The sequence below is a fragment of the Chamaea fasciata genome, unplaced genomic scaffold (assembly GCF_029207755.1).
Source record: "Chamaea fasciata isolate MVZ Bird 193981 ecotype frontalis unplaced genomic scaffold, bChaFas1.0.hap1 SCAF_9, whole genome shotgun sequence".
NCBI lineage: Eukaryota > Metazoa > Chordata > Aves > Passeriformes > Sylviidae > Chamaea > Chamaea fasciata.
This window is the reverse complement of record NW_027094094.1, coordinates 26,834,812-26,857,210: the sequence shown is the minus strand read 5'-3', so window position 1 is coordinate 26,857,210 and position 22,399 is coordinate 26,834,812. Positions and strand designations below refer to the sequence as shown.

Sequence of the window (22,399 nt, the reverse complement as noted above, 5' to 3'; positions counted from 1 at the left end):
GGATAACACAGAAGTGAAACACTCATCTCACCATCTGTGGGCATAACACATGTGAGCCAGAATGCAAAGCCAGTGCTCTCATCTTGCATTCAGAGGTGACAGCTCTGGAGTGGAGTACACAACATTTACAAGTCCTATCTGATATTAGCATGCAAAAATGGAGCTACGCTGTGGAGAGGTCAACAAAATAAGCAAGCCCACGTTTCCCGCAATATATGCACATGTGGCTATTTGGCACCAATAAGCCAGATTGCTTCCCCAACTGGTTATTCTCTAGAAACAGTTTATCTGGGCAGGCATCTCCACACGAGCAATTACTGGTGTGTCCTGAAGGCCTAAAGAGTGTTTTGGTGTGCAGCAAAGGGAAACTGAGTAGGTCTGCACGATCCATGTGATCTTCATTTCCCCCTGTAGCTGGCTTTGCGTGCAGAGTTCTTGATGCAGAGGAAGCAAGTGACAGGACAGGTGAAAGGACAACAGCAGCACAGTTGCCGTCACATTGTCGAGGGAAGGATTAAAAACGGCGGCCCAGGTGGGAGCTGTGCCATCTTCCCGGCACATCACACTCTCACTGGAGCTCCTTCTGCACTGCTGCTGCGAGGCCTCACTCGAAGACAGACAGACAAATTGTTACTTTTCCAATTTGTCCTAATGATAAGGAGCTTTGAAATACAATGCAAATCATGGCCTTCAGCATCCTTATCAGCAAGCAGAGCAGCTCATTGGAGAAGTTATGATGTATTCCTATCCAACTAAATGGGCCTTCTTATTTAGATCCAGGAAATGGAAAAAGCAAACAATGCTGTCCTTTGCAAAGGAACTCTATCCCTCCTGCGGCACTGCAACGTCAGCCTTCTCAGAACTCTTTTTCCACGAAGCCAAAAGGCCCATGCGAGTCCCTCATTCCTCCCTAGGCGGCTGTCACCACGACTGCTCGCTGCCCTCCCCAGCTCACAGGCGGCCCCCGTGCACTGCCACCAAAGGAGCTACGGTAATCGTGCACCGCGCCTCCGCCGGGACTGCCGGCAGCCCGTGCGCTGCCCACGGACCAGCCCCACCAGCATCGCGATGGAGCCGAGCGGCCCGCCGCCAAATCCTGCGGCTTTTCTCGCGTCTCGACCCTCTTCCAGGCCAGCACTGCTTCCACGACACCGGCTTGGCCACTTTTTCCCTCAAAAAAAAAAACCAACATTTTTTTCCCCCTCACACCTTCCTGAGCTTTCCTAGAGGAGCTTCTTCACGGGGAAAGCGCTGCTGGGCGGCGGGACAGGATAACGCCGGGGCCCGGGCGCCCAGAGACGAGCCGGCCGAGGCTGCGGCCCGCGCTCCCGCCCGCGGAGGGGCTCCCGGGGAGGAAAAGCAGGCCCGGCTGGTTCCTCCCGGCCAACTTTTCTTCCCGGGAGCCCCGCCAGCCCGACCGCCCACGGCACGTGCTGATGGACGGGCGGGGGCGGCGGGCGCGCTCCCGCCTCCCCGCGGGCCCCCGCCGCGCGCGCGCCCGGCCGCAGCGATTGGAATCCGGCTCGTTCCCGCCCCGCCCCGCGGGGACGCGCCGGGAGCGCCTGCCGGGACACGGAGCCTGCGCCGAGCCGTCCCGCCCTCCCCCGCCCGACACGCACCCGCCTTCGCCCCCGTCTCAGCGGAGCCGTCGGGGCCCCGGGAACGGCCCGCGGAGCGCGGCGGGGAGCGGGCCCCCTGCCCCTTGGCCTGCCGTCCCCGCGCCGAGGATGAGGAGCCCCCAGCGCCGGTGAGTGCGGGCCGCGCCGCGGAGGCCTCGGCCGGGCGGCGGGAGCCGGGGCGCCCCGGGCAGCGCCGCGCCCGCGCCGCTCCCTGCGCGGCGATGCCCCTTCCCCGCCGTCGGGCGGCCCGGCCCGGGCGGCGCCCGGCGGGGTCTGCGCCGGCCCCGGGCGGCGCCGTCGAAGGCGGACCGGTTTGCGGCCGGCGGCGGCCCGCCCGCCCCGGCCTGGGCGCTCGGGGCCCGGGGAGCGCCCCCGGCCCGGCCGCCCTGCCCCGCCGCGGCGCTGGGGGCGCTGCCCGCCGCCGGGCCGGGCCGGGCCGGGCCGGGCCGGGTGGGCGCCGCGGGGGCTGCGCGGGTCCCTGCGGGCGCTGGGCCGGCGCGGCGCTCGCCGGCCGTGCGCTCCCTCCCTCCGGCCCTCCCTTGCCGGTGTTGTAATCCCGGGCCCCGTGCCCAGCGGCCCCAGCCGGAGCGAGCGGCAGCGCCCGGCGTCGTGGGAAGGGTACGAGGAATAAGGTGCTTCGCTCTCCTTTTGTGCGAGCCTCGAACAAAGCTGGACGCCGGCTTTCCAAATCGGTTTTTGCCGTTCAGCGACGTCAAACAAAAAAAAGGTCTGAAGAAATAATAACCCCAGCTAATCGCCCGTACCTTAGTAGTAAAAGATTGTGCCGTTGCGGACCGATTATGTACGCGGTTTTCATTGCAGATTACAAAATCTATTGAACGGGGGTCAAAAGCACAAACGGCTTTTTACCACCTTTCAATCAACCACGCTCTGGTGTTGTTTTGGTAAAATTAAGAGTGAATTCAGCAGCAGGGATGGTAGTAAGCTGTGGTATTTCCTTTCAGCAGTTGCGTGTTACTTTGTGTCAAGTTGTGTGACGCTTTTTCCCAGTGTAAATTGGTTGCCCTCCGAATTTACGTGTTTTGTTCTCTGCTTAGAGGTAATTACTTTCGAGCTCTTTTATCACCTTAGCACGCTAGGGATTGTTCAGGCCTGTTACCTGCAGGGATAGAGAAGCTACTTTTGTAGATAAGGAGGACCCTCCCGAATTGAAAGGCTTGTTTCGTTTGTAGTAGAACGTAGTCCTAGGATAAAAAAGTTAACATAAGCAATTTATACTCAGATAATTTTTCCAGTCTACAGCTAGAAATACTCCATGTTGTGGCATTTGTAGCAGCCTGGATAAAACTCTTGCTGACAATGTATTTGTCATTTGGTCTTGTACTTTTGTTCTTTTGTAGCTTTTTCTTAGGTTATGCACCGCATTGTCTTTGAGGTGTGTGCATGGGGCTGTGTATTTTATATGTATTTATATAGACAGGTCCAGCCTGGGTGGCTTTGTGATCTGGTTGGAAATTTTATGAAGGGTCTCCTCATGCACCTGCAAGATTCAGCTGCCAGTCCTTAGTATGTCCTGCTGCCTGATCTCTTCCAGCGACAGAGAGTAGACGTGGCTGGATCTGAATTATTTTCTTCCCTTAATCGTGAAGTAATTTAGTTTTGAAAGGGAGCTCTGGATGTTATCTATTTGAGCCTTTGTTCAAGGTAGAGCAGAAAGCTCTTGGTAACCTGCAAGCCTGAAAGAGCATGTTACTTGGAATTGACTGATTAAAGACGTGTTTACTAAAACAGTGTGTAGCTAGAGCATAGACTTTCTTAAAGCCGGTGTGTGGGACCCCAAATCCTAATGTTTTGGACACTGCTCTGCAAGATCCTCACAGTGAAAATTGTTATGCAGATTAAAAATACTGAATATGGTGGAGTGTGTAAATGATCTGTGAGCTTTTTCTGGATACCAGGTCTGACATACAGAGCTGCAGTAGCTTCTTTGGTGAATTGCTGGAGAAGACAGATGGATGAAAGAGACCAATGAGTATGTGGCGGAGAAACTGTTACAAATGTTTGTTTGTCCTTGCTTATTTCAAGCATCAGTTGAAGATTTGTCCTTTCTGGACACCTGGGAATGCATCAGGTGTTTCTTGGTACCTCAGTAAAAAGGGCATATTTTCAGTGCCTGGGATTTCTTCACTTATCGTACTGTCATCTGTAAATAAATGACAGAAGGAACTCAGTAATTTAAAAGTATGTCTCATCAGAGTCATATGTGGGTACAGATGGAGTACTTGAAGCCTTGTTTCCTTTGCTAATATTCCCAAAATGCAGGATTGGAGGCAGGCATAGAGTGTGCCTGACAAGAAGTGGTCCCTTTTGTGCCTTCCAAGATGGTTCGTGCTTTAAGGGGAAACGTGATTTCTTTCTGCCTTGTTTTCTTGCAACCCATTAAAGGTTGCTGTGAAAGCTGTTGAGGGTTCACTACTCTCTGGCAGCAAGTAGTCACTCTTTAAAATGCTTAAAACTGTCAGTGAACGTAAAACTTGACCTGCTACATTGTGTCCTTTAAGAATAACATGGAGACTACACTAGGTGCTACTCGGAACTGGGTAAAAGGTTGAAAGAGTCACCTCATTTTTTCTTCTTTTGTACAGAAAACATAATCTTAGCAATCTCGGTGCTCTTGTTGAGAAGATACATGGCATAGCTGTTTTGTGAGGGATTTAGTCCAGCAACATCTCCGTGGTACATTGTATTTGGGGTGTGTAAATCCCTGGAGGTTTGGCTTGATAAAACACATAGCTGCCCACCACTGACCAGGAAATCAGGGGAGAAGCTGCTAACCTGCCAGGATGGACTTGGCTGGGAGTTGGCTTCCCAGGACCTTGCTGGGTATATTTACAGAGCGGATTAGGTGTATTTCATGTCCGTTTGCCTCCAAAGTAGAACAGAGCAATTATGCCCTTAGTCTGCAATACATATTTTGAAATTCACTGTAGCAGTCTGGACATTGAAATGTTTTAGATTGTCGTATAATTGATACATTTGAGAAGACCAAGAACTTCATTCATCGTGCGGTAGTGCACAACCTTTGCATGGGTTTCTGGTTATGACCCCACTGTTTCAGCTGTACACAAACGCTGTGAGGAATATAATCATTGTGTTTCAGATTTATAATCCAGAGAGGTTTTTCTGGCCGTTTTTCTCAGGGGTGCCTTGCAGTGGCCATCCCGTTTCATTCTGCGCATTACGGTTAGGTTTAGTACTGTGTAACGACGCTCTGGTTAGCAAAATTCAAAACAAGCGTTAGGGTAGGAAAATAAACTCCGGGCCATGCTTCTGATAATATTCACAGGTTGTATAAGCAGGAGGAAAGGAAAAGCCACAGCAAGGCCTTATTGAAGGTCAGGTGTGTCACCAGCTCCGAGGTTCTGCAGTGACACCTGCAGTTAAAGTGAAAGTGATTGCCCTGATGGAGCTGTCACTGCCGTCCCCGCCCTGTCACCGCTGAGGTGACTCTTCACGGGGGAGGGGAAAGTGCTCTCAGTATCTTGAAGCTGTGAAATTTGAATGTTTTAAAGACTTTGATTGGACAAAAATCTGTGTAACAATTGACAGGACGTGTACCTGCAACACGCAGCTAAATGCTCTCACACTCGTTTTTTCCCCAGAACAGGATTCCCCAAAATACAGAGGAAAATGTAGTGCATTTAAATGTCATTTGAGTTGCTTTGCATTAAAAGGGGAAAAAAGATCAGTATTATTAACGCAGCTCTGCAGTATTGTAACTTAATTTGCATCATATGTTAGAACAGCAGCAATGCTTTTTACAAGAATTTGATATCACAGAAATTTTTGCAGTGTGGTTTTTAGTCAACTTTATTAGTTTAAAATGTGAAGGAACCAGCAATTCTTTGTGTCTATATTCCCTCAGTTCTCCATCTTAAGGAGAAGACTGTCAGTCTTGCCGTGCTTTGGTTGATAAATACAAGCAGATGTAGCAGGGATAAGTTAGAGAAATATCAAAGTCTCACAAGATACAGACCAGGAAATAGATCTGCTTTGTGGAAGTGATTTCTTTTTCACTGCTGCAGCTGTTGAAATGATTTAAATTTGCGTTTCTTTTCTTGTTTTAAAAAAAAAAAAAAATCCCACCTAGAACCATTTGTAGGCCTTTTTACTTCCTGTGTGAGAGCCTGATCCCAAATTTGACTGGAAATCAGTGGACAGAGCTCAAATGACTTTGGAGGACTGAAGTCATCAGAGATTTCGCTTATGCAGAGAATCAATACTCTCTGCTCGAGATTTGTGCAGCTGAGCACATTGTGTGCCCAGAGTCAGAACAAGGATATGGAAGCGGTGAATAAGCTCAGATAAAATTTTCTAAATTAATAATTCTTTTTCCTATCCTGTGTTCAGTTGGAAATTCACAGCGCAGTGGTCAGGCAGAGGAACTGTTCCATGTGTTTTTGCAGGGGTATGGAGGGCTTGAAAAGGAAGCACAAACAGAAGGGTTGGGAGGGATTGTTCAGCAGGAATAATGGATACTGAAAATATGAAGAATGTATCATCTACTTGTCCCTTTATATTTAGGAATGAAAGAACTTGGGGAGTAGTATGAAAACAAGAGGGATTTATCGGAAGAAAACAGTGAACCTCAGTGACTGGAAATGTGAGTGAGGAGACCACAAAGCTGGGTGAAATGTGCTCTTCGTGGCTGCATGTCCTTTGTGAAAGAGAAAATCATCTTTAACAGAATGCCTTGGAGAAGGTTTTAGAAACCCTCCTGTTCCCCTCTCAGTATTGTGCAAGGAGCAGGCCTTGCAGTTGTCGTGTTTGGACAGCAGAGAGTTAATTACAACACAGGATTGGGACGGGCACAGGGATGAACCTCCAGCTAATGAGGTGCAGCCGTGTTTTGGGCACTGAATCTACCTTCTGTTCAGGTTATTGAAGGGATTTTAGCAGTAATGAAAAATTCAGTAGTGGTACCAAGTGTTAAGCAGAAATGTCCCTCATGATAGAAGATATGGGAAGTTTCACTTTAAAGGTTTTTTAAAAGCTTGGTTTGAATGTCTCCTCTCTTGGAGACAAAGCAAACAACAAATCCCCCCGAGTAAAATGTGGGGGTTTTGTTTAATGTATAGATATATTTTTATTATTTTATCTTCCACAATTACTAGTTCATAATATTTTTTTTTTGTGAAAATATTCTATGGAAAGTTTCCTGTAGAATATTCTGATGTGTATGCCATTTGTTAGGATTGAAGATTGTGCCCTTCCCCACCCAGGCAAATTATTATTCTGAGCCTAAAATTAAACAGAAAATTGGATTTATGGCCAGTCTGTCACATTTGAATCAGTGGGTCGTCTATCAGGGATAATTCATCTTTAAAACTTGTAGTGTGGACTGAAGTTTAAGACAGACAATATTCCCTGCCCTAGTTCTCTACTTGACTTAGATGAATGGAAATTTTTCTTAACAATGGTATCTATATATATATATGTATATGTATTTAATATTTTACTACTCTTGCATTAATAAATTCTTTACAGAATTGATTTGACAACCATTCATACTGGTTTGCACTAATCTTTATAAGTTTTGTAAAGCTCTTTTAGTACATGGTGAGTTTGTGTTTTTGTTTTTGTTTTTTTTTTTTTACACTTACAGCTCTAATTAATCATAACCCTAAAAGGAATCAAAACCTGGAGTGTTGTTTTACTCAAAAGCTTATGGCAGAGGGCTCTGGCAAAGTGTAGAAACATTCACATATAGCTGATATTCTTTAGTTTCCTGCTCTTAAAATTTCATGGAAGGAATGCAGCTCACCAGTTTGGGTTAGACCAGGAACTGCAAAATCAAACCCGAGCCAGACAGGGTAGTTTTTATTCAAACCCAAGCCTCTGTTGAACTGTCTGTTTTTGTTCTGCCCCTGGTCCTGTTTCACTCCCCCACCTCTCTTTAAATTCACAAGTTTTTAAATGTAGAGATGTTTCTAATTTAGAAAATTATTTTGGTGTAATGAGCTAAAACAGAGAAGAGTGGACTAAGCTGAGGGAGGTCAAAAACCAGATGGAAATAGAAAATCTGAAAACATGGAGTAAAGAAAAAAAATCCCCCTTGAAATAATGGAATCTAAATGCTGAAATTATACATCTGCTGAGCAGCTGTGCATTCCTTAGCCAGAGGTTCCGTTGCAGAAATGGCATTACTCAAGTTTTTTTCCTCAAAGCTTCAAATGCAGTTGTATAATATTTACATCCCTCTAATACTGTCAAGTAATAGTCTTCGGAGCCTGGAGAATAGAGGTGGAATGGAAGAGCTGATGTAAGAATTTCCTTCTTTGTCCTTAAGCAGCTGTAATGTGCATAGTTGTTTGCTGCAACGAAATTCTGTGATTTTCATGCTTGGTTGTCCTTTATAAATATCTTTTAATTTCTGCTGACTTAATTTCAGAGAAGTTGGTTACAGGGGAAATTACCAGCTAAAATGATATGAAAGGAGGGTGCACTAGTGAGAAAAGAATGTTACCAATGCCTCAAGTGTTTTGCTCCCATCAATGGCCAGCAGTATTGCTCCAGAGGAACACAGAAGGCAGTCTAGCAGACAGCTGTGGTGGAATTACACTGTGCAATCTTCCTCCTGCATCCCAATAACCTGGAGCTAGCTGAGTCTGTAAGGCACATTGTATCCATTGCATACATTGCAGTGGAGCAATTGCAGTTAGGAAAGGTCTCTCTAAGCTACTAAGCAGGTTATAAAAATGAGAAATTTTATATCTTCTTTTGTGTTCTTTTTTGTCTTCATACTTTTTGACAGTATTGGTGTTCATCAGAGTTACCTGTTAGTACTAAGATTTACATATGGTAGAGCTGATCTTTGAGAAAGCATTGGTCTGAGTGCTGATGTAAAGGGTGATTTAGTTAATGAAAGACCCTAAGATTTTTTTTTTTTTTGCCTTGTACAAAGGGACTCTTGCTTCAAAGAATTTTTACCAAAATTTAAGAGTTTGAGGTTATGTAATAGAAATGTCAGAGTTTTCAGCAATTTTCAATCTTGATTTCAAACTGTTTCTGCTTTTGGAAGAAGTAATTGTTTACTGGAATAAGTTTTGTACTGTGTGCACTTGGATCAACTGAAGGTAAGATAAATCTTCAGGTTACTTTGATTGAGAAGAGAAGCTGTGGGTGTGCTGTAAATCCAGATCCCAGGGTCTCCTGCGCGTTTGAAAGAGCAAGAGTGGGGCTTTGGGTTCAGGTAGCAGGGGGTGTGGGCAGAGGAGCAGGGGTCTGGTGAGAAAGGCTTGCTGGGTTTGAGCCCTGGAGGGCAGCTCAGATCTCTCTTCTAACCCAGGATAGGAGTGACAGAACTCTTATTCTCCTTGCTCTGTCTATAACTGCAAAGCACCTCTTCCCATATCTGTCCATCCATATCCCATATCTGTCCATCCATCCATATCCCATATCTATCCATCCATCCATCCATTATTACTCCACTGTCACTGTTGATTTTTCTTTCTAGCTTCTGTAACTTTGCCATAGTGTGAAATGAGGTTTCAGGCTATTAAAGTGTAGCTAAGTATGAAGTTTCTAAAACTTAATCTAGGTTGATTATTTTATTTGGATGTCACTATTCTCCATGTGTTGTGGAACAGACTGGGCACAACCAGGAGAAATTGGAGGTCTGTGCCATCACATCTTGTTTTGATCAGAGATGGGCTGGGACAGCTGACATGGCTGGAGTGCTGCAAGGGCTGGTTATGGGCTGTCCAGGAAGGACAGGCTGACGTGGTGAGGGATGCCTGGTGGTGTGGGGATTTTTGTTTTCAGAATGCCATGGAGATTCCTGAAGTCCTTCCTTTTGGGTGAATGAGGAGTCAGTTGAGAGGTGTGGGTCAGGCCTAGCAGCAGGTCAGCACGGGTGATGTTGGCAGATTTTATGCTACAGGAGGCTGTCTCAGTGGATAAGTGGGGAGCAGTGGATATTGTTTATCTTGAATTCCTTAGGGTAGTGGCAGTGTCACTTCTAAAATCCTCATCGACAAAGTGATGGAAGTACAGACTGGACAAACGGACAGTGAGAGAGACTGAAAATTGGATGAGCTACCAGGTTCAAGGTGTTGTGATCAGCAGCACAAAGCCCTGCTGGGGACCAATCACTAGCGATGCGACCCAGGGGTCAAGCTGGATTTCCAGTACAGTGCAACCAAGTGAACACTGATGGATGATGGGACAGAGCACACCCTCAGGAGTTTGTAGGCAATACAGGGAGGAGTGTTTGGTGGGCCAGGTGGTTGTGCAGCCCCTCTCAGGGACCTGGATGGACTGAAGAAGTGAGCAGAGAGGAACCTCATGCAGCTCCACAAAGGGAAGTGCAAAGCCCTGCACCTGAGGAGGTGCCTCCTGGGCTGTGGGCAGGCTCGGGGAGGTGATGATGCCCTTCATCTCAGCACTGGTGAGACACATCTGGAAGGCCCTGACTGGCTCTGGTCTCCCAAGAAGAACTGGGCAGGTGCCCCTGTGGCAGAGAGGTGGTAACAGCCTCAGTGGAAGCAAGCCATGAGGGCTGTTTTGTTCTGTGTGTTTGGAAATAGTGTGGAAGGGGGGAGTGGATGGTGAGGTGGTGAAATTTGTCGCTGATACAGGTTCTGTAAATTGGCTTGAGCAGTACTGAATGCCTGGATGATAAAATACTGCATGAGGTACAGTAAGTGCAATGTAATTTAATTCAAACAGAGGCAAAGCCAGTAATAGGCTCTAAATGAGGTATTAACACTTAGAGGGATCTTTGTTTTGAAGCTCCTGCTTTAGATTGAACCTATCTGCGTATGGTGTTGAGTTTTTTTTTTCTCTCTTTCTTTTTTTTTTTTTGTGTTTCCACTGTCACTTTTGTACTTGTGGCCAAGTAAAAGGTTGGATTTGTTTGCTAATTTGACTGAAAACTCACCACATAAAAAACACTACGTTTTCAGTATTTCCAGCTCACTGTGGTCCCTTATGAAGAGCAAGAGGAGAGGAGGGCCAGCACTTCCCTTCTTACAATCAGTACAGGCTTAAATGAATTTAAGGCAATTTTGAAGCAGCATTCTATACAGTTAAGTATTTTAAAAATGTGATTATACAGCTGTACAAGTTCATTATATATGGACATGCAGGTTACGTCCTTTTGGTAACACAATTTCAACCGTCCCATTAAAATGAGAAGGTAATTTTTATTTTGTTCTGGTTTGATTTTTTCCTTCTTCCAGCAGTAAAAATAGGATGCAGTACTAAATAGACTTGGGCCTCCAGTTAAGGAAAGAGAAACAGTGGAGAGAGAGAGATGGTGATGGTAATCTATCAAACCTTAAATGAAATTAAGAAACTGATGAATAGTGTTTCACCACTATTTTTTTTTCTCCACAGTGTAAGGGAATGGCAGGTTTACAAGGATGGTAAAATGGGGTGTGTCTTTCCTTCCTCACAGCAACTATTTCAGTTGAAAAGTCGCTGTCAGAATACGTGGCTGGGGATGAAAGTGCTGTGCAGATTTGCAATCACACGGGTCTGTTGATAGATGCGTGCACTGATGGCAATAGCACAGTCACTTGTGCCTGGTTGTAGGCCAGGAACTCCCCAGGTTTCTGGATGAAGCCAGGGAGGAGGACTCTCTTCTCCCTTAGCTCCAGACTGGTCTGATAGCAGGCGGTGTCACAGGCAGAGTGCTGGGCCAGACATCTGCCACAGAGCAGGCGGTGAATTCGGAGCCTTTTATCACACCCACACGCAGCCAGGCACGTCAGCTCCTCTGCTGTTGCACTTAGCAGTGTCTGCAACGCCTACAGCTTTTTTTTATGTTGCACTGGCACCCATCTGCCTTCATTGACACGTCTGTTAGGTTTGCTTTAACGAAACTGCCATCAAACGTGAAGCAACATGTTTTTTTGCATCTGCCTTATCTTAAACATTTTCTGTTCAGATACTTTACTTTGCTTAGTGTGGAAAGATTGATCATATAATTTCCTAAGGACTGGAGCAGTGTAGCCAGGTAGACTTCCATTGATGTCTGCTGGATGAATAATTAACTGCCAGATGGAGAGGGCAGTTCTGCGCTGCAGATAAGCAGCCTAAGCAGCCGGGTACACTCGAAGGGCCAGTTCTACACCTTGTTCACGCCACCCTGGTGCGTCCTTCCCTCTCCCTTTGCAGCAGCACTGGCTGGCACTGCTCTGATGCTGAAGGAATCTAAACTGGCTGAGAGCCCATTACCCGTTTTTGCCTTCTTTTTAAAATTCCTTTTCAGTAGGCTTCACTTCTTGCCAGTCTAGCTGCGGTTGTGGGGCAGACCAAGTGTTCCTGTTAGCACTGAGAACAAGAGTGCCCCTTCCAGGCCCAGCTTAGCTGTAGTGTATTGTTTTGGGGAGTGTTACCCAGTTTCGAATGCCTTTTCGTTTTCTTTTCATTAGCTTGAATGTTGGGGATCCCATGTAACTTCCTCGTGTATATTGACTATATTCTCACTCCTCAAAGCAAAAATGGATTGGTCAGAATCTTTACTTTCCCATCCCCACATTCCTCTTTGCTCTTTCGCAGTCGAGTCCTTTGTTTTGTAGTTCTGTGAAATTTTTCTGCCTCTGATGTAGTCTCTAAAGTTTTGGAGTTTGGCAAACTCTTAATACCTAAAGCTTCAAAGACAAGCTTCATGTATCAGCAGGCTTGAAGATTAGATGTCTAGTCAGATTATGGAGTGGATGTCACCCTGCTTCTGTTTCAAAGGTCGTGAGCTGTGTTAATGTCCCCAGAGGTGGAGGATGTTACGATCAGAAGTGTTCAGTAAACTTGTTCTGCCTGATAAGAGGGAGGTCAATATGCAGATACTGTCCAGCCAGCAAGACATCGTTTGGCACCAGAGGATGTGGGAGGGAAGGGAGAGACAGCTGTGGTTAGAGAAATATGTGTGTGAGTAGGGGAATGGATCTATTGCTAAGGGACAGGGAGAGCGAAATCGTACAGGATATATAGTGAGTTTGAGCAATTACACTGGGAAAAGATATAGACCAAAATAGAACAAATCTCTAGAAAACCAGACCTTCCTATGTCTGTTGCTCATAATGCAATTTGTTTCATGTGTGATGACTAATTTTTTTTTTCCCTGAATGAAGAAAAAAAATTGAGATGAAAGAATCATTTGAGTTTTAAGAACTAGAAATACCATAGGTATGTGTTTGGCATCACTTCCAGGGCAGAGTAGATCAATTCAGCCAAGTTTTTTCTTCTGTTCCCCTCATTAACCCAGGCTTCATTAGAACAGAGAGAAAGCACAATAAAATCTTTAGATAGCAGGCTCAGATATAACAACAGGTGTGCTATTCCCAAATCCAAGGATTTTTACAGGGCACTCAAAAGGAGCATGAAGTGACATAGCATCTAGAAAGTGAAATCTGGGTGCTCTTTCCTGTATTACACTAAGCTGGCTCATGACTATGACTGGGGAAATATATTTGAGAATTAAATCTCTAAAAATGTATTTTTTCAAAGAACTGCTGTAGTTGAAGCAGAAGATTAGCTTTTTGACAATGAGCATAATGGAATTAAATGCCACTGTAACAGTGCAGTTGTATGAGAGAATAATCTAAAAATACAGTGTTGAAATGTCTGACAAGCTCACAGGAGTACTGATGCAGCCACATGTTGATGTATTAGTATGTCTGCAGTCCACACTCTTCTACCTACGGAACCCATTACATTATAATAAAAAACAGATTCTGCTTGAACTGCTTGTTGCAAATTCACTTCTTTTTTGAAAATGCTGGATTTGACAAATGCTATTCTTCTGTGCTGAGTTTTCAGCAGGAAGTAGTATTATCCAGAATTTGTGCTTTTGGAAGGTATACTAGGAAGTACTTTAGTCTCATGCAAAAAAAATTTGCCAGTACTGTCGAATTTTTAATTTTAATTTAGAATGCAAGTTTCTAAAAGTGTACTTTAAAAATAACTTTATTTAAACCATTAATTTGGGCACATCTTTCAGATGAGTCTCTTCTCCTGGAAGCAATGACTGGCACAGGCACACAGCATTCAGTTACAGCTCAGTGGGACTGCTTGTCCATGGCATGTTAGAGATCAGTGAATAAAGTGGCACTTGCTAGAGCAGCTAGTAATGCTCACAGTCACGTTTCTCATAGGAAAGCAAGTGTGTTCCAAAGGACATTTTGTTTAGAATGACACCTGCCAGGCTCTGTGTTACTCATGCACCCAAGAGAAGTACAAAAAGAAGTTAAAGGACATTTTCCACTTCCACGGTGCTTTCTAACAGTACTTTCTGTGATCTTTGTGTCTCTTCTTCACCACCATTTCACCACGTATGTATGTTTCTGTGATACCTGGTCTGTAGTTTTCAAAGACTGTAAAAATATTAAAACTGTTATAAGCAGGTATTTTTTCTGACACTGCTTTTCGTTTGTTCAAATTAATTTGCAATGGCAGTGTGAGTTTGGATTTTTGGTTGGTTTTGTTTTGGTTTTTCTCCTTGGTTCCCTCTCCCTCCCACAGTGACTGCTTGTAATCTTTGCTGGCATGAAACTTGTGCTGAAGTACTTGAAGGTATTTGTGAACGTCCTTGTAAAACATCACAGTGGTATTTTCTATCTGCTCTTTCGGAAAACACAATCCTTGGTAAAATATGTATACACACTGTTATTTTTAGCACAGTGGGCTTAACCCCTGTTGAAACCTTTAGGATTACTTTGTAGTTTTAGCACTGGCTTAATTTTCTTTATATGTAGTTGTGCGAAATATCCCAATAATAGGTCTTGAGACCAAAACACGACCTGTGGGAGTGACGGGAAAGTTTGTTAAAAAAGACACAACAAAGTAAAACTACAGGGAGGATGCTAAGGGTGGAACTGTTATATTGGCCTTCTGAAAGAGAATCAACCCTAATAACTTCTTGCAGGGCATTTAATAGCTGTCAGGTAGTCATGTTAAGGTGTTTTGAGCTTCAGTTCTAATGTGTAAACATACTTGCTCTTCCACTGCTAACCAACAATTTGAATAAATTTTATTCCAATGAGTAAGCATTATTAAATATATTTTAAAAGAAAAATAGCTGTTTATTTGTTATATGTATGACATTTTCTGTTACCTTAGGATAACAGGGAAATTCTGGTTAAAATAGAAAATACTTCTGATTTGGATTATCTGATAGAAATTACAAATTGGAAATAAAATTCTCTGGAATGCTAACAGATATAGAAGAAATTCCTTTGGAGAAAAATTTAAAAGTCTGAGTTTTACGTATTCTGAAAGACAAAATGCTATCACATATGATACACAGAAGCAAAATTGACTGTATTTTGCCTTTGTTCTCATACATAACAAACAAAAATAAACAATTCTATGCTTACTTTGCCTGGAATTATAGAGGTAGCCAGTTGTTAGTGCTTCTGATCCTTGACCTGCAGTAACATTTATTGATAGTGGGGGGTTTTGATAGGTGTGTTAGTATATCAATAAGTGATTATTTTCATCATCCTGCCTACTCTAGTTTTTCGTTTGGGTTTTTTTTTTTTCCAGATTTAAAGTCTTTTGGAAACTCTCATCGTGGTGGTATTTGGCATTCCTCACGAGGTTCTAGGGTTTTACCATGAAGACACTGCTTCAGGTCAACTTCTCTTAGCATTTTGAATTCTTTCCTATTTTGTTGTTGTGAGCCAATACAGGGGAAACCATGAGAGTGAAGGAATCCTGTGTATAAGTCATTGAGCTCTGAATTTCTGGTTTCGACTTAAGATCCAGGCCAAAAACTTTGGAACAGCAAAGAGGTTCTGGCAGCCTGTTGCTGGTGAAATTTTTTTTTGTATGAACAGAGGGACTCTACCTATCCAGTGTACAGTGACCAAAGGTCTCTTCTTGGTAGAGCTGCAGAATTAGCATCCTTAGCAGTGCTCTGCAGTGTCAGATTTAGTTCAGCCAGCCGAAGTACAAAGCACCTCCTATGGGAGTCCTACCCGAGAGAGTCAGTGTGAGCTCCTGGTTCCACACTGATGGCCCAAAGACTGACAGCCTCCTGAGATAGGTGGGGGCTTTTTTTCTTCATTCTCTCATAGAACATTTGGTACTGGGCTTAGTGAGTAAAATTACTGTTGCTAGAAAAATGTTTTTCAGGTTATTCTCTTTCTCTTCTTACATGTGCTGTCATTGGAATGATTATTTTTTCCAAGTCTCTGCTATGCGGTAGCATAATGGCATCTTAGTAATTCCAGTATGTTCAGAATGGTAAAATTCTTGTCTGTTTTGTTTACAGCAAAATGCTTTAAATTGCAACAGCCCTTTTTCATGGTACAAAACTACCCGTTTTTAGAGAAAATAGCTTACAGTTTATCTGAAGATCATCTCACACCTCCTTTGAGGGGTAACTTACTAATTTATGTACTTGTACTTAATTGACCTGAAACTTAAAACGTCGTAGTGTTGTTGTATCCTAAATAAACAATGTACCTATAGTTAAGAAAGTTAAGTGAATTCGTGAGAAAATTGTCCCTTTCATTTGAGAAAGGGACAATTCACATCATTCCAGAAATCTGTCTCGTTGGATCCACGTGAATGGGTTGGTTTTGAGATGCGAGGCCTTTGCAGTGACGACAAACGTTCTTACCAGTTCCTTGCTTCTGAGTAAGACGGGTTCGCGTCTCAGGGCAGCGCACTTGGGGTGAGTTTTGAGTGGGGGCAGAGGCGGAGAAGGAGGCAGGCCTGCCCGGGGCCGGGCGGCGCTCCCCGGGGCCGGGCAGTGCTCTGCTCCCCGGGGCCGGGCGGTGCTCTGCTCCCCGGGGCCGGGCGGCGCTCCCCGGGGCAGTGCTCTGCTCCCCGGGGCCGGGCGGCGCTCCCCGGGGCCGGGCGGCGCTCCCCGCCGGCTGCCGGGGCGAGGGGACGCGGCACCGCCGGAGGCCGACGAGAGGCTTTTGCTGCCCGTGTGCGGAGAGGCGGGCGCAGGCCGCTGCCCGGGGAGGCCGTGCCGGGGCCGGGATGCCATTTTGAGGCTCGGACGGTGCGGGAGGAGGGGCGGCTCGGGTTACGGGCTCCGCATTCCTGCGGCGGGACGGGCTCGCCCTGCGCCCGCCGCCCCTGGCGGGCAGCGCCGGGCCCGGGCTCCCCCATCGCGGCAGCATCTCGGGCCTTTGCCTTGCCTCCCAGTAAGCAGAAGAACTTATTAGGAAAGAACTTGGTTTTGGACTATTTTTAGAGACCAGAAAGTATTATGGTGCTGTTTAATTTTGCTTAGCTGTAACAGTGGTTATAAGGACTTTTTAGAAGCAGACTATTGTGCTTCAAATATTTCCTTGAGAGCTAGAAGGTCAATTATCTGATGCGTTTATTGCCTTCTTATTTTTCAAGCTGTTGCCTGTATTTATAGTATTATGTAAATTCTAGGTAAATATTTGCTTTTTTTCCGTGGAGGTGTAAGTTTTTGTATTTTGCTTGTTTTCCCTTCTCTTCCCGTGGATACAAAATAGCGATTTGAAATAATGCGTTTTAAAGATCGTGTAATTTCCGTTTCATGTTTGCACTGCAGCAGTACTCAGTTGTTCCTTGGCAGAACAATGGTTGGGTAATTCGTGCACACTTCTTAAAGCTTTCACCATTAAAAAAACCCCAACAACCTGCAGGAGAATATCATTAAGGCTTTTTATAATAGAACTGAGTTTGTATTTAAAGTTTCAAGTTGACTTCGGAACGGAATGTTTTGTGGAATATTTATTGCAGTTGTTACAGCAACATCAGCTGGTACCTACTGTTCCTGCAGGGTCATTAGCATGCCCTGTGTACTTCTCTGGAGGTGCGTAAATCTTTTCAGGTAAAAGAAACTAAGGACGTCTCAATTTGAAACTCCGAGCTTGTTGTGTTGTGCCGTTTGGGGTGTTGTTTTCTTCTCCCCCGCTTTTAATTCCGGTTGTAAATCATTCTGCCAATCAGGAGTCCATAACCGGTTTTTTTTTCTCTACCTTCAGTATTTTGTGACAAACGTGAGATAAAGAACGATTTTAGATTTCGTTCAAGAGCTAAGTGCAGGTTTGTCCGTGGAAAGGCTCAGCAAGGGCATGAGATACCATGTTCATCAGAGCTTAAATGATGAATACTGTGTATCAAATGCTGTGAAATGTACAAAGCAAATCAGCTGCAAAAATATCTTCTCTGGCAACTGGTTAGAGTGGTATTATTTGTAAAATAACTTGAAGCTGTTAGATCCTGGGGTTTTTCTTCATGGCATGTAATCTCTTTGTAGCTAAAGTAGTAAAATGATCCTGGTTGTGGTTTGCAGTGCAGCTCTCTTGTCAGAGGAATTCCTTTTATTCCCCTCCCTCCTCCCACAAATAAAAGCCATCACACACTGAATTGAGGAGTCCTCTGCAGTTGTTTTAGTTAAAATGAAATACCCGAGGAGAATATCTTGTTCTGATGAAAATTCTTTCTGAGAGTTGCTGCTGCTGCATCCCTGGGCTCCCCAAAACTGAAGGGATCCAGCTGACTCTTTCTGTTTCACTGCAGGGAGACATTTGTGTCCCTGCCAGCAGAAGCGTCTCTGGGACAGGTTGGAGAATTTTTCTTCACCTCTGCCTGAACATGTGAAATCTAGTCCTGTCTGGTTAAAATCTGTACATAAACTTATTGCTAAGATTGAGTTTACCCTAAGATCAATAAAATCTGATGATAATAGCAAAAAATGAAACATTGTCTTTGAATCTCACTTTCTTATTAAGACAATACATAGTAAAAAGAAATACTTCATCACCTCATGTACTCTTTCACCAAATTCTTTCCAGAGTTTTCTCAATTTACTGCTCCTCATGCCATAATTTAAAATGCGTGTGGTGTTGGTTTTAAAAAAAAAATTATTCACACAAAGCAGTATGCAGTGGATGCAGCTGCTGTTGTGAATATATAAAGATAATTGATGTAAAAAACCACCACACATTTTTGTTTCTGTTCCAGTCTGTACCTCTGGAATGGGTTTCAGTGCAGTTCAAATAGCTTAATCATTTTCATACTGAAATCAGTGTGTATATTGACTAGAAATGAGAAAAGAACTATAAATGTACATATAATGTATTTTACTGAAGTATTTCTGCCAGTTCGGAAACTGCCTGTAGTCTGTGATGGTAAAGGCCCTGTGCTGAGATCCAGGGCAAATTAATAAATGCACAGCTCTGGGTAAAAGTTTATCACCAACACCCAATTTTTTGCCTTAGCTGAAAAAGAGCACAGCTGCTGGAGTCACTGTAAGTTAACTCACGTCTCTGAGTTATGCTGCTTCCACCCACACATGCTTACCTTGCAGAATGTTTGCATAGATCTTCATAAAAACACTTCCCTTAATCTGCCGTGGCAAGCAACAGAATTATTTTGGCACTGAATTAGCATGGTGTTGGAGCTGAGGGCCTCGGGAATGGAGGATATGTGTCTGCTGTTGGTTTTGCTGTGAAGCCGTTGTTTGTTCACCTGTCTGATAGGGCAGCGAGACAATGGGTGGGTCTGTGCCTTTCATTTTTGTGATACTCCATGTAGCAGGTTAAGTCATTGTCCTGGTCTCAGAAATCCAACCTAGCAAAAACCTAAAAGAACAAAAAGTCCCCAATCAACAACATGAAACCCATCATATCAGTTACTTGAAGAACTTCATGCTTCGGTTACACAGAGTACTAGCTCTGGTTTGCACCTGGGGGGCAACAGTGGGATCAAGCTGAAGCCTTTTGGGTTTGGCTCAGTGTTCTGCAGGATTGGAAGAGGCTGCAGGCTTGGTCTTCCAGATCTGGGTTCCCCAGTACTAGAGGGAGACTGCTGCAATGGTGTGGCCTTGCAGGAGAGGGGCTGCCACATACCAGGTGTGTTTGCTCAGCCTGCAGAAGGCTGAGGAATGATGTTTGTTGTCTTCAGAGAAGGTGGAGCTAGAGTCTTCCCAGGAGTGCATGTTGAAGGGATGGTAAATTAGTAGTTGCAAGTTACAGCAAGGTAATTTCTTACTGGATTAAAAAAAAAATAATAATTAGAATGGTGAGGTACTTGGGACACATTGCTGTGAGAGGCTGCAGAACTGCCTTTCTTGGACATGTGCAGGATATTCCGTGTCAAAGTCCTGAGCAGCTTAACTGAACATTGAATTTGGGTTTTTATTTGGCACCGGGCTGGACTGAGCAACTTTTAGAGGTCCCTTCCAACCTGTGAGAGTTGATGGTTCTGTCTGACAGCAGCCAGGCTTGGTGGGGCTGACAGTTCTTATGAAGAGGTCACGTTGATTTTCTCCAGAACTCTTGCAGATTGAATTGCACCTGATTTCTAACCCAGCCTAAGGGGGTCAAAGTTGGTGAATGGAGGATTGGGGCAAATACTGCTTGACCTTGTGTAACACCAACCCTGGTGGTTTACCTGGATTCAGTGGTTAAATTTTCATTTGTATTGTGTATCAGGGTGAAAATGAAAACTGGAATTTCAGTGTGCGTTCATCCTTCTTTGTCACAGAAGGGAAGAACTAAGCTAACAGATGTGGCACTGACTGCTGGCCCTTTTTTTAGGGTCAGATTTGTGGTTTTTTTCTAGTAGATCTTTCTTTAGAAGGAGACTTTACTATTTATTTTTTTTTATTCACTTCTAAAATTAGTTACTTGTAACTAAGGTTTGTTTATTTCAGATGGCCATTCTAGCTTTCCGAAGATCTAGCCTGTAGATCTTCAGAAACTATGTAGACTGTTTTTTCTGTTTATCCCTCATTTGTGGTAGTCTTCTATTCCCTGATTTAAATCTGACTTTATACAGAGAGCTGAGCCAATAGAGCTGCCAAATAGTTTGGTGCTACAGGCTATCTGAAAATCTCAATCTGAATATTTTGTCAGTGGGAGCTATTGGATGGATGCCTAGCATTTTATTTTTTAAATTTTTTTTAGTCTGACAACTTGATTGTCTCAATAGATTTGAGCTCCTATTTTATTTTAAATCTTAGCATTTGTATTAGCAGAAATAACTGTACACAGTCTTGTGCTACAGCAGTTCCTGCCTACATTTTTTAAAATTATAGGTGTTTGTGACCTGGGAAAGACAGCATAATGCTGTGGATGTTAAATGCTGTTTGTTTTGAAGAGCATATTTAAAACAATGGAAAGACTTTCAAAAATGTTGAAGTTCTGAAGTGTTTTTTCTGTCAGTGTTAGATTTGGCAGTGGTTTGCAAACATGACAATTTACTAGGAAAGGACTAACTCTTAATGGACTCCTCGTGAGTCCCCTGATTTTCTGCAAGTGTTAAAAATCCTATTGTTGGGCTTAGAATGAGGAGGTTTATTTCAAAGTGAACTATGGGTCATTTTCTTCCTTCTTTTTGTGAGGCACGGTATGGAATGGCTCTAGGTAGAACTGTTGCGTAGCCCCTGTTGCCTCGTCAACTGTTGCCCGTTGTCCCCTAGCAGGGATTTTTTTTATATAGATATAATTGAAAGCTGACAGTATTTTTTTTTCAGCATGAATTTATGCGTGTCAAGTTTTCAAACTCCAGAGAGGACAATGGTATCATTTCTGTTATAATATGTAATAAACCGTGACGGGTTTTGTATTGGTGTTCTGGCCATCTGCAAGGCTTGTACAAGCAAATAATTATGTTCTTTTTCCAATTGGATTTTTCTTGGCAATGTTATCAGATGTGAATGTTACAACTCAACTCCACAGAATCCTTTTTGTGTTAATTTTTTTCAAACAAATTGTTAAATAAACCGTGCTGGAACTTGGTAGAGGATGAGAAGCCTTAAGGCAAATTATTAAACTAGAGAAAATTCCCCAAATACTAAAGGCAAGAATGTTTTTCCCTGCCTCCTCGTATTTTTTTCAGGTATTAACTGTGTACTGGCATTAAAATCTCTTAGGCTGTCTTCTTTTTGCTATTTCCTTCAATTTTGATTGCTTGAAAACGACAGTTTCTATACTGTGTGTACAGAAATGGAGATAGCTCCAAAGGACTAGTGGCAACTTGCAAGTCATGTTTACTTTTAAGATGGTGACTGTAAGTTAAGCCCAAACCCAGAGCATTCATGGTTTGTGTTGGAAGGGATCTCCAAAACATCTTGTCCAAATCCCTGCAGTGAGCAGGGACATCTCCAAGTAATCAGGCTGCTCCAGCTCTGTCCATGCCGACCTGGAATGTTTCCAGCAGTGAGGCATCCACCACCTCTCCAGGCTGCCTGTGCCAGTGTTTCACCAGCCTGATGGTAAACAAATCCTCCTCGTATCCCCTCTGAACCTACCACACCGTTTCAAACCATGACCCCTTGCCCGGTCACAAAGACCCTGCAAAAACATTTGTCCCCACGTTCCTTTGTTTGTTTACCCTGTGTATTGGCAGCAGTTCTGCCACTGTTACTTCTCTTCTGAGGCCTATTTTTCCCCTTTCAAACATCATTAGGAGGTGGAAATACAAGCATTTAGTGTCTTTCTTGGCTTTTATTTAAAACTGAACTTTTCATGTTTTCCTTTCTGTTACTGCTTTTAATTAGGATTTATTGCAACATCAACGAGAAATAGAAGGTATCTGTGAGCTGGAAAGCTTTCTCAAATATGGCTGCAGCTTCATCAAAGACTCAAGAAACTATAAAGGGAATACAGCTCTGGTTTTTTTCACTAGGTATTTTGTTGTTATTGTGTGGTCTCTTGCGTTAACTCAGGCTTTTTAAAAGTGATCTGTTTTCTTGGAATTTTGGGCTTTCTTCCATGTCTTTTTCTTTGATTTTGTGAATATCAGTAGGTTTGATCAATTTAAATATAATTATTGTCAGAAAACAGCAGTGATCTTGCAGAGAGTCAGCTGAAGAA

At 43.9% G+C, this 22,399-nt stretch overlaps 1 protein-coding gene across 2 annotated transcripts in view; it reads left to right on the top strand.

Annotated features, from left to right (window-relative positions):
- Positions 1 to 1,634: 1,634 nt before the first annotated feature.
- The window catches only part of BMPR1A (bone morphogenetic protein receptor type 1A), a 74,641-nt gene continuing 53,876 nt past the window's right edge, over positions 1,635 to 22,399 (top strand). For both annotated transcript variants that reach the window (XR_010722320.1, XM_066191602.1), the window contains exon 1: positions 1,635 to 1,747. The gene's annotated coding sequence lies outside the window, so the exon portion shown is untranslated. The remainder of the gene's footprint in view (positions 1,748 to 22,399) is intronic.